This window comes from Natator depressus, chromosome 6 (assembly GCF_965152275.1).
Source record: "Natator depressus isolate rNatDep1 chromosome 6, rNatDep2.hap1, whole genome shotgun sequence".
In the NCBI taxonomy this organism is placed as follows: domain Eukaryota; kingdom Metazoa; phylum Chordata; order Testudines; family Cheloniidae; genus Natator; species Natator depressus.
In genome coordinates, this window is record NC_134239.1 from 79136452 (window position 1) to 79152443 (window position 15992).

General features: G+C 38.2%; 1 long non-coding RNA gene across 1 annotated transcript in view; it reads left to right on the forward strand.

Moving 5' to 3' along the window:
* LOC141989306 (uncharacterized) overlaps positions 1 to 15992 on the forward strand; it is a 76320-nt gene that overhangs the window by 34258 nt on the left and 26070 nt on the right. The window lies entirely within an intron of this gene.

Sequence of the window (15992 nt, forward strand, 5' to 3'; positions counted from 1 at the left end):
CATCTAGTCTGACCTCCTACATAATAACACAGGTGATAGAACTTCAACCAATAATTTCTGCATTAAATCCATAACTTCTGTTTGAACTAGAGAACATCTTTTAGAAAGACATCCAGTCTTGATTAAACACTGCTACTAATGGAGAATCCCATAGGCCCTAGGTAAATTGTTCCAATGATTAATTACCCTCACCGTTTGTTCATTATTTCTGGTCTGAATTTGTCTAGCTTCAGCTTCTAGACATCGAATATTGTTAGGCTGTTTGTTGCTGGACATGTCTACTATCAGTAATCCCTTCCCCATGTAGGTACTTACCATGATCAAGTCACATAGTAACCTTCTCTTCAAATAGATTGATCCCTTGAAGTCTGTCACTATAAAGCATGTTTTCCAGACCTTGAATCATTCTTGTAGCTCTTTTCTGAATCTTTTCCATTCTTCAATATCCTTTTTGAAGTGTGGAAACCAGAACTGGATAGTATTCAAGTAATTGTCTCACTCACTATATAGAGGTAATACTGCCTCCTCCTAATATTCCCCTGCTTATTCATTCAAAGATCATGTTAGCCCTCTCAGCTATAGCATCACAATGGGAGCTTCAGTTCTATTGGTTATCTGCGATGACCCCTAAATCCTTTTCAGTATCGCTGCATTCCAGGATACTGTCTCCCATCTTATAAGTTTGACCTTCATTGTTTGTTTCTATATATATTACCTTGCATTTGGCTATATAAAAATGCATGTTGTTCAAATGAGCCCACCTTGCCAAGAGATCCTGATTGGTCTATATAATTGACCTGTCCCCACCATTATTTACCATTCTACCAATTTCTGTGTCATCCAGAAATGGCTTCAGATTCTCTTCCAAATCACTGATAAGAATATTAAATAGTATTGAGTCAAGAACATTACCCTGTAGGACCCCACTAGAAACACCCCTTTTGGATGACAACTTATCACTTAACCCACTATTATTCGTTTAATATGGGCTTAATTGACTTCGTATAATACTAATATTTTTATCAGAATGTCAATGAATTGAACATGGGGGTACTAGAAAGAAAGTGGTATATGGCAAGTTGGTTTATAAGTTCAAATGAAATAATATCTAACCTAAAGCTTCACCCCAAAGATCACCAAACTTAAATATTTGAGCTTCATTTGCAGTTTCTTTTTGGTTGTCATTTTACATGTTCACATATCTCGACAATTCCTGGCTTTTGGGTACAATAGGTAATGGAAATTCTGCAATGGATACAATCCTTGTAGCATTTCTGACCTGACCCTAAGTATTATTGTCATTTATTGTTGTTTCTATAGTGCTGGAAACACCCCTGAAGCCCAGAAGTGGGGATGTCCAGAATCTGAACCTGGAGATCAATTCAATCCAATTGTTTCCTGCAGTACCTCTACAAGAGGCCAAACCAAAACCTTGGATATGAATACCAATGGACTTTGTAGTGTTTGAGGATTGGGTCCAAATCTATTGCCCTAGCTTCCCTGTGTTCTGAATATGACCATAACACAGTGATCTCTTTAAATATTACCTTATTGTCTCAACAGTTCTTTCATCTCCCAGACTTAGTTCAGTCTGAATTGTCTAAAAAACATTGTAGGATCTTTTATCAATGCAATTTTTAAAAGCATGAATTAAATCTTATCATTAGTGGCCTTCATGGCAATACAGTCTAGGGTAAAGCTGTTAAATAGAAAAGGACTCATTTTCTAAACAGGCCCCCATGGGGATTCTGTGTCTTCAGAACTGATGACTGATTAAATTAAATGAACCAAAGCTTAATACAAGTACTGTGTTTTAGCCTTGTTGTACAGTACTGATAAGAATATGCTTTAGCAGAATGGAGCAAATAGTTTACTGGATTTCAGTGGGACTATTTGTGGAGTTAGCTACTGCTCAGTGAGAGTAATCGTGGCAGAATCAGACTCACAATAATTTATTTGAAGATTTTTTTTCCTATTTTTCTTTCCTCAAATTAATTTTTTTTTGGAATTACTCAGAATGATTTTGGCCTTTTTTTGGTCTCAATATTGTTCATGATCATTAGACTGTAAGCATTTAGTGTTTGTAATTCCAGCTGTGTGGGTTAGTTTTCATTGTACTCATAGTTCATGTAACAGGTTTCTGCTTCCGGATTGGCTTGAATAACTCTTAAAATGTTACATTTGCAAAATTAAAATTCACTTTCTGTGGCTATTTCTCAGTATTTCCTTATTCACTGTTTCCCTGAATATTCCTGCCAGTAAATTAACTGTATAGAAGAACACTTATGGAAATCAAACCCAGAAGTGATTGGAACACATTCTAAACAGGTACTTACAGTATAGCTCATTGTTTTCACTTGTAACTGAGCCTGTTTCCACAGTATATGATTGTGGTTTACTGTGGGGATAAGAACATTCACTGGCTTCCAGCTGTTCATGCCCATATTGAAGTGAACCAGCTTCTCGATTGTCATTCTAGACGGTGGGTTTGTTTCTCAAACCCAACAGCTTAAACTTCCCTTAGGAATCAATTGCTAGCCAGTGAAAGTGGTAGAGCAGCAATTTAATGTGTTTTCTGAGGAAAGCAATGCTAAATAAGTGGGCAGATTAATTCTACTTTTCCTACAATTTCCTAATGCTTTTAAGTATAGGCCCATGCAGAGTGCACTACAGTAATCTAAACTCAAAGTGACAAAAACATGAAGAACAAAAGTTGTCTTGGTAACAGCTGCAGCCTGGGTATTCAGGAGTATCTGGGGATCCAACAAGATGACAGAGATTACAAAACCTTCAAAGAAGTGGTGAGCAAACCTCTCAGCAATGCAACCTCCAGCAGTTGTCCTGGTTGCTTCTTCCATCGCATAAGTATTATCTTGGTTTTATCTTGGTTGAATCTCAGCCAAAATAGCTCTCGTCCCGTCCCCGGTTTATGACAGGCACCTAATCAGTTGCTTCACTGTGACTGAGATTGAAATATAGAGCATGATGGCATCAGCATACTGAAGACCCCACAGTGAATGTTTCTTCATTAACACTGCTAACAGCACCAGAAGCATGGCAAGTAGGAGCGTGACAAGATGCAACCCTGTTGAGCCCTGTTTTACAGGAGCCTCTGCTTTGATGAGCAATCAGCCAGTACTAACAGCTGCAGTTTCCCTGAAACAAAAAAATCGAGCCAATTCAGAATGATTCTGCCTCTCCGACTATGCTCCACCAGCCTGTCATAGTCACCCACACCTCATAGTCGAGCATATTGAGCTGTAGAGAATCAGCATGGACACCTGACCATATTCCATTGCCAAGAGGAGAATATTGACCAACATCCTTAGAGCACTTTTCATATTATACTCAGGCCTAAAGCAAAAATCAACAGTGGTCAAAGAGACTTGTGATTGTGTAATGTCTCCATCCAAGGAAGTGTTACAGTTTTGATCTTCTCTCCCCTTACCACTACATCCTACCATATACTTCATGCATAGGACTCATTTGCCAAACATAATGATTTGCAAATATCATGTTAGAGATTGGAGATTAGCTAGTACGTGGGTGCAAGCCTAAAATCAACTGTGCAATTTATTCAGATAATTCTTATCTAGATTAGAGACATCAGCTAGGCTCATAAGTTTCATTCAAAACTATAAATCAGGCATACAGATGTTACTATCACAATATATTTTTCCCAGCAGGATGGGTATTAAGATATCCCACCCATCTAGTTGCATACCGCTACTCCACAACTGACTCTCCTGAGTATGTGGAAGTGCAGAGAGCTGTCATGTTGTTATCCCACTTCCCCTCCTTACAAGAGTGAGCTGAGGAATGTTATCATCAACAGTATTGCTGAATGGTACTCCTCAGTGTAGCTCAAGGTATCATAGTACTATGATGCAAATCATCTAAAAAGCGGTGTTCAACCAAAGTAGGTTAAGGTATTCAAATTATTTAACCTTCCCCTAGGCCTCTTAACATTACTGATGTCCAATTTAGAGTCTAGTCTGTGGTCTTCCAGTTTTCTCATAATATTCCAATTTTGTTTGCTAAAATGTCACTAAGAAATGATACGTCCAGCTGGAAGAATGCAAAGAAACCAGAGTCTTTCCTGGGACTACAGGAAATGCATTTACAGTATTAAGGAAAATCATAAGATGAAAGGAAGCTGGGTGCCCACATCCTCAACCATATGCTGCATGCTGTGCCCCTCTCTAGAAGCACAAACTAATCAGAAAGCCAATTTAACTTGCTGGTAGGAGATTCCCCAATGATAGGGCAATCCCTGAATGGCATAGGGTTGCCATAGCCACCAATATGCCACTATCACTGCAGTGTAAAGGGGCACCATTAGAGAACAGGGGCCATAACTGGAGCACTGCTACACTCCAGCAATCCCTAGCTACTAGAATGACCTCTTATGGGCTGTTGCAGTCAATGCAAGTTAGAGCATCCTTCAGGTTCTAAGTAGTTTGTTAGGAACAGGTTGGTACCACATGACCTGAGAATTACAGAGCCACCTTTTCATCCTGCTTCCTGAGGTATATGGGACACAGAAATCTGGAACAACCCCAGAATGCAGTCTGGGAAACTTATCCATGCCTGTCCTTGTCTTGAACAATCAGTTGTACCCATTTGTGCAAATTCCAGTTAAACTGTTTTAGAAAACTGTTAAACTGTTCGATCTATAGTAATGTATTTTATGTATACTATTGAGTAGGCTCTGGATAAAGAAATTCTACCTAAATTTCCCTGTGTCTGTACAAACTTTGTCAGTTTACTCCCGTTCATTGTTTATATCATGGTGTAAATGTGTATGGCACCTTTCAAAACACATAAAGACAGTTAAAAGCCCCTAACTTTTCCCACCTAAAGTTAGAGACAGAACTCCCATTGTTCTCTGTGGTGCAGTATCAGGCTCTAAATGTGAATCTACACCACAGAAGGCAATGGGAGTTTTGTCACTAATTTTAACTGGAAACTAATTTGAACCCTGTTGTAGCATCCATCCTGTATACTTCAGAATTGCATAAATGCCACTGAGACCGTCATTTAATCGCTTACTTTTCCATTCTAGAGAATTCTAGAGAGGCTTTGAGGAGGTTCTGAAAATAGCAGACCCAATCTGGACCTTCCTCAAAAAGTCAAACCAAATACAAAAAATTTTTTAAAATTTCAAATGAATGCATCCAAACTTTCGTATTTTCACTTTTACAAAACTTCTTCATTTGCTGGTATCAAATGGGAGCCTAAAGCATCAAAATGCCACAAGAAAGGCTATTGTGGTCACTCAGAACCGTCCCAAATCAGGAACTACAGTGTAGCAATCTACTTGGAAGGCAGAGTACACGTTGCAGGAGGGAACAGTTTGGAGGAGGCACCAGGAACTCAGTCTGCATACAAGTGGTTAGAAGCAGTTGAAGCATCTCTGTAAATAGTTGTCTTAATAAAGAGCCACTTCAGTTTTACAAGCATGGAATCATTTCATGTTATTTATTACCCAGCACATGGCACATGAAACATACAGGAAATCATCTGAGAACTTGATTATGCAAGATTTCCAGACAAATTTCTAAACTAAAGTCGTTCAGCTAAGAACCTTATGGTCTGAATGGTTTTCTGCAACAGACTGAACCTCAGAACCTTTGGAGTAGGTCAGAAAATTTAAACAAAAACAAACTTTTAAAGGAAAACAGCAAAAAATACTCACAAATTGTTTCTTTTTGTTTTCTGACTAGTTGCTCTTTTGAGGTTCCCCCTTATTAGTGATGTAGTATGCTCTGCCATTAAAGACAAAACAGATAGCCAAGCAGGGTAGTAAAATGCTGAAGTTGATAATTGTGAATGGATCTAAAGAAGGGCATACATTTAGTAGAGAAAAGGAGTACTTGTGGCACCTTAGAGACTAACCAATTTATTTGAGCATGAGCTTTCGTGAGCTACAGCTCACTTCATCGGATGCATACTGTGGAAACTGCAGAAGACATTATATACACAGAGACCATGAAACAATACCTCCTCCCACCCCACTCTCCTGCTGGTAATAGCTTATCTAAAGTGATCATCAAGTTGGGCCATTTCCAGTAGAGGTAGATTTGAACCAAAACTTCCCTGAACTTTGAAAGTGTTGGATCCAGACGTGAAACCAAACATTGGAGCACGGACCTATCTCTGATGTTTGCTTGGAGCAGGAAACCCGTAAATAACCTAACTGAACTCATATTTTTGAGTAACTAAAAGCCTTGAGCTTCTTTGGCATTCTGGTTGTCTTCCCTTGTGCTCTTTCTTGTGCCTTCTTCATTTTGAGAGTATATTCTTTGATTAAAGAAAAAGCAGCCAGGACTGCAGTATTCTTAAAATATTCAACTTTCTCTTCTTTTTGTACCACATTGGAATAATGTCCTCTAAATTATATTTCCTCTCTTTATAGTGGCAGAGCTCATGAATTTCATACATCAAAAGATCTCAGCAGCTTCCCTTGAGACTTTGTGGTAGACTGTGGCATTCAAAGCCCATATTTCCATGGGAAATAATGGCCCTGACCACGGTAAAACATTTTATCAGTGTAGCATTGTCTCAAGGTAATAGCACTATTAATGCTTGTCACCACTGTATGTTTCCCATAATTTGGCTTGTTGGGTTTTTTTACTGCTGTTCAGCGGAGTACTGAATGCTTAAGAGTTTTATCACGCACACACAGCCTCAGATCTGGTTCCGAGATTTTTAATGCATAAAGCATCCAGCTTGAAAGTACCTCACAGCCATACTTGGTTTTTGTCACTTTTTTCTAATCTCCTTACCAAAGACGTACCTCTACATAAAACTGCATAATCTCTCTTTATCTAGCCATGTTTCTGGTTTATTCAAGTAATTGGAACTGTACTGAATTAAAATTGGAACTGTACTGAATTTGATAGTATCTGTTATCTCTAACTAAACTTATTCAGTAATAAGTATATTTTAGCCTGACCTCCCATTATTTCTCCTTTGTGCTAGTCTGTTGTGGCAAAGATACCATAAGGCAAGCCAGCTGAGAATTCCCTTGGCATGAGGGGAGTATTGTAACAATAGCCAGTGGAAGAGAATGTGGTCAGATTATCTTTGTGCACCAGTCTGCATCTGCCACTCCAGCCCTGTAGGGGTTGTTACCAGCTGGTGTGACTTAGAACAGCCTCAGGGTTGCTCTAAATTGCAGTAGGGGGCCACAGCAGCCTTTAGCTGACCCAGGGATCAGGGAAGCACAGGCATAACACTCTCCTGCCCCAGGTCTTTCATTGATAACAGCTCACAAGGAAACTAGAACTGGGGATAATGTCTATTAAAATTACCTTTTATTTTCCATTCTATTTTTTTAAACAGCATAATACAATGGGCCAGTTCCTCAGCTGCTGTGTATTGGTTTTGCCCCAAAGACGCTATGCTGATTTACACCAACAGAAGATGAGGCCTATGTGTATTTTACATTTATGAAAATGTTTTGCATTTATCTCTGACATTTTCATCACAATATAAAGAAGTGTAACTAAAAGAAATTATGCAGCCACATGGAGGTGTTAGACTCTTATGGGGAATAAAAAAAGGGATGTTAAAGGGAACTAAAAGGCAAAAGTTCAGATGAAGAACACAGGCCAAGAGTTAATGAGAATCAGATTGTAGAGTCTGGTTTCAATCAAATATAGACAAAATTGGCAAGATATTGTAGTAAGTGGTGATGTAATTGCTATGAGTAAAAAATATCATCTATGTACTTAGTGTTACCCCTGTACTGTAGTCTGCCATTTCATATCTTTCAGCCTCCTCCTCTTCTCAAGAACAAAAAAAACAGTTTTCCTGTTGCTAACCGATATAAAGTCCTAACCCCTTCTTTTAGATCATCCCACTCACTAAAATGGAGACATGAATTTCAGCCAGCTCCGGGGTGAAACCTCGCAACTGATTAATTGTGTATGGCAATCCTACTCAGAAATTTGGGACAGGAAGTGAGGAACATTCCAACTAAACTAAATAGGAAATATTAGAAGACACTAGAAGACGGTCTCCCTGAAAAGAAGATAGAAAACCTTGGGGGGGGGGGGGTTCCTATTGTGCATAGACCTAAAAAAATGTAATAATGTAAGGAAGAAAATCTGTAATTTTAAAAGTCACTGTAATCCTTGTCTTCCCTCCCCCATTCATCCTTTCGCTTATTACACTTGCTGTTTCTATCTTAAAATAGAGTGTAAGTGCTTCAGAGTAGGGACCAAGTCTTCACACATGATTGAACACAATGGGGCCCTGATCCTGGACACTGCTGCAATTACAAATCAATAATTACAATAATAAAGGCTCTCAGTCCCAACATGGAAACCATGCTCAACCGGCTTATTTCTGTGAGAATGCCTACAGCATAATGTACAGGGCCTGTGACAGAGATTTCTCAGGGAAGGATCCAGCTTGCAGTAGACTGTAGGCTTCCTCTGAGTCTTGCCATGTTTTGAAAATGTTGCAAGACTCACCTTCTCATACAGGCATTTCCCTAACCAATAATCTATTTTTAATTATTGTTCATGAGCCAAGGTATAAAAAAGTAAAGTTGATTCACAGTAAAATGCTCATTGTTGACACATTAGGAGGTTCGCCCAAAGATCAAGGGAAGTGACAAAGCAACTAATCATTTAGTTAATCTTCATTACTTATTCAGTGCCCTATGATTGCACTCAGTATCACTCAGTGAGGAATACGCTCGCTGTTAGACCACTGCTATTTCTGCCCTTTGTTTCTTCACCTCCTCCTCCTCCTTTCCCTCACCCGTCACAGTCCTTGTGAATTTCCTGTGCTTCTCCCTCTGCATTTCCTTCCCTGCAGCTCCCCCACTCCTCATTGGGCTTCTCCCACCCCATTCCACAGTCCATCTGCTAAAATGATCAGCAAGCAAATCAAAAATATTGACAATGAAATGTCAACATTTGGCTTTCACATTTCAGTGAGATTCATAGGGAGACAGGGAGTTCACATCTCTGAATCACTGTCTGAGGCTATCTACAAACGCAGGCAGACATCACTACATTAGTTTTTCACACTGGAAGATTTTCTTCACAACCCTTATTATTCTTTTTAAACAAAATGGACCATCTGAATATATCCAATGGGCTGGCTGGAACTAGGCTGTGAGCCATAGTGTGACATCCTTGTCCTAATGAATGTGAGACTTCCCCAACTCTACTTAGTCTGGACATTCTACTCTGTAGTTCTGTAGGGTGAGTGAAGTTGGGGGAGCTACTCTCCCATTGGGAGCAGTCCTTGCCCTAGGAAAAAAAGGGTTTCACCAGACACTGCAGTGAAAGGTGCTTTAAAAATGTGAGCAAATAAATAATAATAATAGTGAGCTGATTTCATAAGGAAGTAATTGGAAGCTTGTATTGCTATCTCAGTGGTTAATTTTTCTGGGGACCAGTAAGGAATGTGAATATAGATTTAGTAATGGAAATGTTACTCAGTTAGAAGTAACTCATTCTGGCTGAATAACACCATGAACTTGTCTTGTGGTCAGGTTGAGGGACATATATGCTCAATTGCTTTTTAAATAAATTCTTCTATAATGAGTTCTGAGTTTAGATAGCTGCACCTACTGCATGTAGTCTTAGCTCAGGAGGGGTGTATTTCTGTATGCTAGTTTTGTAAATCTCAAAGCATGCATTCCTCACTTTTTCCAAGTAAAGCAGGAACAAATCCAGTGGGAACAGCCTGATGCTTTTTGGTTTGTTTGTTTTGCATTTAACCAGTTGCCATTAGACACAAGGACCAAGAAATTTAGCAGGCATTGGGGCAGTCAAATCCCTTTCTATTTAGGCCTTCATAAAGTTGTTCCAGATGCACTTTTTTTTTTTTGGTGGGGGGGCCGGGGAGACATGGAGTGAATTAAACACTTTAAAATTCTTCATCAGTCATTTTCTAAAATAAACTATACTGGTAAAACAGAAGAGAAGAGGGTAAAATAACCAAAATCCAGGGAACATAATATTTCAAATATGCATAATATTACAAAATACAAACCATTTCAAGTCTGTAGAAAAGCTAGTTATCAGAGAGAAAAAGTAATGTGTTGGAATAAATAAGTATGTATATTACATCAGCTTTGTGACATGCATTCCTTCATGTACCTTGCAGGCATGTTAAGAAAACAACTATAAATCATAAATAAGATATTAAATGAACTTCAGGGCAATCGCCTAATACTCCGTTACTGTGCTCCAGCCTGGTAATCATTTCTTTTTCTTTCCAGTATGTTTCCATAGACAATCTAAAATAAAAAGCCACAGTGTGCATGAAATGTATTTAAGGTACATGAAAGTAGTTGCACAGGATTATATACAGAAGAGAGAATTAATTCCCATCTCCCTCTACCAAGGCAGGTGTGTCTCTAAATAATCGTTTAGTCCCACTATGATACCCAAAGAGATTTTCAAATTGAGTTAAAAATCCCTGTGCTATATAGTCTAGAGTAAATGATATCTTAAGGCCATATCCCTTAACTTTAGATCTTCTTTAGACTCCTTTCTATTTGATGACTTAGTTTTACTTATCCTTAGATAAAGGTCTATGTAGAAAGGCAGTTTATTCATAACTTCGCCTTAGATCTTATGAAGAGGTACAACTTTATAACACCTACCTCTAAATCGTACATGAGCATATTTTCATCAATGATACGTGTAATGGTACTTTTAAACATTTATTTTACTGTCTGTAACCTGATGAGCCTTACCATCTGTGATCAAGAGGAGACTGCATTACAAAAATGCTACATTAATGTCCTAGAATAGTCTTCCTTTTTAAAAAACAAAAATAGTTCTCCAAACTGCAGACTAATATTTGCATAGAATCCCCCTTGAAAATTATTTTTGTGAGACAATATGTGGGGAAGTCAGAGACGAAAAAGCATTTGTTTCTGATGCAAGCACTGAAGATGGTAAAATTTTGTCTTAGTCTGATTAGATACCTTGTTGGGTAGGTTTTCCCTTGTATTCATTTTACGCTGTGTACTAGTCAGAGGATGACAAGTGGGAGCTATGTACATGGTCATTGGATGGGATTATTCCAATTATTCACTCTTGTATAGTTTGTCAAATGCAAATACAGTCTATGGTTGCTGAAAGGATCAATACCACAAGTGGTGTGGTTTATTCATTCCCTTTTCAATGAGTCCTGTGTCTTTCATAGGAAACCCGTAAGTTGGTTGATTACTTGATCTGATGAGAAATAAGGATGCTGCCCCAGCATGCCTCCACTGTTTTGTTACCACATTGCATATTTCCCCCCTACTTTCTTTACACCTTTTCTCTGTCCTTTTCTCTTTTGTCAGTATGTTTTGGACTGAGTAACTCATCACTCATGCCCCTACAACCGTAAACCCTGTAGTGTCAATCTACCTTTGTCCTCCTCTGCTGCTCACCAACTACTTCCCACTTTCTTAATGGTGTTTCTTACTTTGGTCATCATTTCATCCTTTGAAACTCACACTATCAGTACATTTGGACAAATGGAGCAGGTTTGTTGTTTCCAAGTCAAGAAACCAGTTGTGTCCTCAAGGATTTTTTTTTAATTTTTTCTGTAAGTTTCCTCTCCATTTCCTCCACATTAAACATGGGAGCTTACATAGAAAAAACACTGCAAACCAGGCAGCAAACAATGTACATTTGTAGGACCACACCATAACTCCCACATTTTCCAGTTTTGCTTTTGATCTCTGCTCAGCTGAAAGACAGTGTACTTTAAACCATTTCACACTATCCTTCGCAATGATTCCTGTGCCCAGGCTCAGAACTCCATTGTAATCTTATAACATCTCATGGCGAGGGTGGAGGTGATGGTATTCACCAGGTTAGCTTGTGTCTCAATGTCTCCCACTTCAGTGAAAAGTTGATAAATCTACTACCTTCTCCAAGGGTTAAATCAGCTGACTACTGGATTTCCCGTGCTGTACCAACACAGTTTGACTTCCATCACAGTTCCATTCACCACTGTCAGATGGGCTGTCAAGGTACCTTCCCCACTCCGAACTCTAGGGTACAGATGTGGGGACCTGCATGAAAACCTCCTAAGCTTACTTTTACCAGCTAAGGTTAAAACTTCCCCAAGGTACAAAATTATTTTACCCTTGGATTTCCACTGCCACCACCAAACTTTTTCTGGGTTTACTGGGAAATGTAGTTTGGACACGTCTTTCCCCCCAAAATCCTCCCAACCCTTCCACCCCACTTCCTGGGGAAGGTTTGGTAAAAATCTTCACCAATTTGCATAGGTGACCACAGACCCAAACCCTTGGATCTGAGAACAATGAAAAAGCATTCAGTTTTCTTACAAGAAGACTTTTAATAGAAGTAAAGGAATCACCTCTGTAAAATCAGGATGGTAAATACCTTACAGGGTAATTAGATTCAAAACATAGAGAATCCCTCTAGGCAAAACCTTAAGTTACAAAAAAGACACACAGACAGGAATATTCATTCTATTCAGCACAGCTATTTTCTCAGCCATTTAAAGAAATCATAATCTAACACGTACCTACCTAGATTACTTACTAAATTCTAAGACTGTTCTGTCCCCGGCCAAAAGCATCATACAGACAGACACAGACCCTTTGTTTTTCTCCCTCCTCCCAGCTTTTGAAAGTATCTTGTCTCCTCATTGGTCATTTTGGTCAGGTGCCACCGAGGTTACCTTTAGCTTCTTAACCCTTTACAGGTAAGAGGATTTTTCCTCTGGCCAGGAGGGATTTTAAAGCAGTTTACCCTTCCCTTTATATTTATGACATGGGTCATGTATAACAAATCCTAGTACTTCTTGTACACCTTGGAGGAAGGAAAATTTACTATACTTACAGTTTGTTTACCCAATTTTTTTCTATTTAGACCTAGCTAATTCTCCTATGCTGATAATAAGAAGAATTTGATGCCTATTCAAGGAATTCACCTTTTCCTTGAATAGGTGAATTCCTTTTCATGAGAGATGAAAGGCGTTTCTTTGAAACTACAAGAAAGAGAACATCATGTTCAATATGTAAAGATTAGAAAAGTAAGCTACTATCATTTTGAAAAAAAAAAGTAATTTGATTGCTCTAGTTTGTATTTGTCTCTATACAATTATCCAAACAATCAGTAACTTTATAAAATAGAACTTCTTTTCACAATACTTGAGTTTAGGAAAATCATTATTTTCATAGGAAAACTTCCTTTTGTGGTTTAAAATAAGTAAAGGTTTTAATACAAACCTCCGCTTTGAAACTGGATTGCCGTGTAGCTAGATTGAACAAAAATGTAATAAATCTATGTAATTTGCTCTGCCCTTGGAAGAATCACCCTCTACTGGAGGCAGAAACTATTAAGTCTTTAAGCTCATACAGTCCTCACCATTTTTCATCAAAAGCCAGCATATGTGCAGCACAATGCAGGAGGCTAGTGCCATGAACTATCATTGTGCATTGCTAACTGTGCTACTGAGTCCATCGATACTATTATGCATCTTCAAAAACATGATGACTTTGAAAACACTTTGGTTTCACAACAATGAAACAAAGATTCATATTTCATCTTTTTAAAAATATGCGCAGTTTCCATAAAGATTTTTTCAAGTGTTATCTATTCTGAAAGATTTTTTTTTAAAGAGGCGAATGATACATTTCTTTCTATCAATTTTCCATGTTATCTTTCAAGAGTAAGCAGTCTCTTTTTAAATCAACAAATACAAGTTCAAAAAGCCAGTTAAAATTGCATATATTATTAGGTAATTGCAGATACCATCTAATAGTGATAGTGTAGCAGCAGTACCCGAGTAAAGATGGCTGACTTCCTTGTAGTCTTTGTATTCATGAAAAAAATATTAGAACAACATCATGTAGATAAAGAAGTGTGGGAAGGGGAAACTTGCTGTAAACCTATAGCAGTCAACATGGTGCAATGGCAGTTAAACAAAAACAAAATTGCAGAACCAGTGTATCAAGATCAGTAGGAGCCCAAGTTAGATGCAGTACAGTACAAGCCATATATAAATGGGTAGCAGCAAAGCAGCTCTGTACATCACTCATGAGGCAAAGGCAGTATAGGCTTTTCCTTTACAGTCATAGTGCCAAATCTTGACTACTGATGCATGTACAGTCAGCTTCTAGTGAATACCCTGGGTAGCCAATGCATACATTCAGGGGACAGTTTGGCTGTTAGTGATTCATTTACAGAGATGGAGATGCAATTTGCATCCTCAAGAAGCCACTTTCAGTGCTGTTTTCAGACTTATTTGTTATGATCCATAAAACAGACACACAAACATTTATGGGCATTCCTTTGGTATCACACCAAATTATTGTGATTAGAGCAGGCACTCTGAAAATGTATTGCTTAAAATAACCTTGAGTCCCACAGTCTCCTCTGGATGCCTGATTTTTCAAAGTAACACTATGAAAGGTCGCTGCTTTTTTAAATGTTTCATTAAAGACATCAGCATATAGAAAACTACAGCTATACAAAACATACATCAAATGTCCAAAGTAAAAAACAGTAAAATCCATAAGGTTCATTTTCTGTCATTCAATACAAACTGTAGCTGATAATTTGTCACAGAGTTATCAGCAATAAAACTATATAAATGCTGATGTTGCATCCTTTGAAGTACACTCAGAGGCATATAATATTTTATAGCTTACTTTTGCTTATTTTAAAAATGAATATATATTATTCTTAATTTTACACTGGGAAGACTGATAAATATTATTAAAGGAAACATAAAAATCTGCATTCCATTGCATTTTAGCTACTACCAAGAGGAGATTTGGGATTTGTTTTTTGTTTTTTCATTTTGGGTTTTTTTCCGTTTATTAAATCAAACAAACAAAAACCCAGAAAACAAATGTCATGACTGCCTTGTAAACACTATGTTTTATGGCAGAGTTTATCAATTCCCTTGGTAAGTAAAACAGATCCAAAAAGCTAGTCATACACACATTGACAAAGGCCACCCAGAGACAGCCTGCTTAGCGATTACTCTGAATTTTACATTCACCTAGGCAGGGCTCAACACTATCAATAACAACCAGTGGAAAATAGCTGAAATATACCCTGCAGCATCAGGCTTGATTAATGAAGTTCCTGACATGCCTTTGCACCTTCAAAACAACTGGCATGATCCAAGCGTGGGGGCTTGCTGTGATTCCTTTGAGGTCAATGGTGGATTAGGTTGTCAGTGGAGGTAACACATTGTCTCATGCCACGGGGAACGTGAGGGATGAGACAATTGAGTTGGGATCATTATATATGCCATCCATCTTGGTTTGGGTCATATGCTCCCAGTCCACTTGAGAGACCTCTGACTGAATTGTTGTTCACTTTGACCTTTTTGTACTCTTTAACCGTACTAGTTTCCAGAACTAACTGAGAAAAAGAAAGGAACATTGTAGGGTGTAACAGCCCAACTGGAATTGTGCCTACTTATACCAGGACTGAATTTAGTCCCATGAGTTACCATTCGAAAATGCTTCCTGGATTTTAAGAATTTTAATTACTGTAATTTATAATATTTAGATGGGAAAAACAATAAAGTGGGTCAAACTCATTCCACGTGTATCTGCATACAAGTTGGAGGAGTGACACAAGGTGAGGATTTGGCCCAGTTTCTTTGGACTCTACACTGCAGACATCCAAAACTAGGGAAGCCCCTAAAGTTGATTTTCTCCCTGGGCTTTCTAACTGAGGACTAAGAAGCTGGAAATATTTTTATATTGATTCTTACCCTAAGTCAGGAAACAGATTTATAAAATCCTTTTACAAAATGACAACTTCTGCAGCAGATTACAAATCATGCCAATACATCAGGAATGAAATGTTTTGATTTATGAATCATTACTTTGTCTTAGAATGTATATTAAGGGAGAATTAAAAATAGACAGACGTTTTACAGAATTCCAGTGTTTAGAATGAACATTTTAAAATAAATTCTACTTTGTGTTTATGGCTGGGCTTTTCAAAGTGCCAAAGGTAGTT